This window comes from Urocitellus parryii, chromosome 7 (assembly GCF_045843805.1).
Source record: "Urocitellus parryii isolate mUroPar1 chromosome 7, mUroPar1.hap1, whole genome shotgun sequence".
In the NCBI taxonomy this organism is placed as follows: domain Eukaryota; kingdom Metazoa; phylum Chordata; class Mammalia; order Rodentia; family Sciuridae; genus Urocitellus; species Urocitellus parryii.
Genome location: NC_135537.1, coordinates 138,814,863 through 138,816,611, shown reverse-complemented (window position 1 = coordinate 138,816,611; position 1,749 = coordinate 138,814,863).

Sequence of the window (1,749 nt, the reverse complement as noted above, 5' to 3'; positions counted from 1 at the left end):
TTGTTAATATTTATAATGACATATAATCCAAAGTAAATGGAACGTCGTATTGCGATCATATTGACTTAGGAGATTCTCATTTTTAACAGATTTGGCGGAATGAGGGGGAAAAGTAACGAACTTAGCACACTGTCTCATTTACTCTTCACCAATAATCCATTTGAGGCGGTGACCCAAGTTCCTGATGGGGAAACTGAGGCTCAGAGTGGTTAAAATATGTGTGCAAATCACATAGCTGGTCAATGACAAAACCAGGATTCCAGGACCACAGTATGTGACGTTTCTATCCATTCATTCATCGAGATCATCAACAAGCAGCAAAAACAATAATGATGTATGAGAAAGCAAAAAGAAAAAAAAAAGATGAGTATAAAGGAATCAGGTTGGGACGGGAGATTGTGCTGAAATTGGGAGGTCAGGTGGGCCTCCAAAGACTTTTCAGCTGAGACTTGGAAGAGGAGAAAGAGCTGTGGGAATACCTGGAGAGAATACCAGGTGGAGAGAATCCCCAGGACCTCTGGAGGCAAGAGGAGGGCTTGGCCAGTGTGACCAGAGCAGGACAGGACAAGGGAAGATGACAGATGAGAGCAGAAGGGACAGGGACAGGGGAGAATGGGGTGGGGTCTCATAGTATGTTAAAAAAGACTGGTTTTCACTCTGAGATGAGGTCTGTCCTCATTTCTAACTGACTACCTTGTAGAGATCGAAAGACTGCCCAGTAGAAATTAAACCTGTAATCTGGGGCAGATAATCAGGCCCAATGTCCAGAGCAGTGGTAGCTGGGTTCTAACCAGGCCCTGCTACCAGTGACTTTGATGGAGGTTCTGGCTGCCAGCCTCCCTTAGCAACCACCTGTGGGTTCACTCGATTTTCCAGGCCTCTAGCCCATTCTCTGAACTACCTGATACCCTTCCAGTGCATTTTCTTTTCTACCTGTGTTAACCAGAATGAGATCTTGTTCTTTGTAACAATGGGCCCTGCCTGGTGCTCTGATGTAATCTGGACATTTAGGTCTTAACTCTCATACCATCGCTTCATGAGGCCAGCCCTCAACAAACCTAGTCATGTTCTCCCTGTCTCCTGCTTTCTTTTCGTCATGGTCTTCATCATCAAATTCACATCCTCACTCACCTTGATTTTATTGTGAGACAGGGTCTCACTAAATTGCTGAGTCTGGCCTCAATTTTGATCCTCCTGCCTACAGCCTCCAGATTTGCTGGGATTTACAGACATTTGCCACTGTGCCAGGCACGTACTCTTTTTAAAAATAGCTTTATTGACATATACTTGATATACAAAGAATGGTACATAGTTAATATGCACAGTATGATGACTTTGGACATAGGCAAACCAGGCATGATAATGTTATCCCAATCACAGAAACGGATGTATCCAACCTATCCCAAAGTTTCCTTGTGTCCCTTTGGACTGTGATTATGGACATAACATGTGACGTATTCTTTTAACCAATTTTGAAACACACAATACAGTATTGGTAATTACAGGAGCTGTGTCACATGACAGACCTCTAGAATTCATCCACCCAGCAAAACTGAAATTTTTACCTGTTGAACCACTTCCCATTTTCTCCACCTCCAGCCTCTGACAACCACTATTGTATTCTTTACATCTATAAATTTGGCTCCCCTCACACACAGCCCCCCACCAGTATGGGGATTAAACACATGGGCAAACTACCACTGAGCTACATCTCTAGTATTTTTTTTTTTTAAAGAGAGAGTGAGAGAG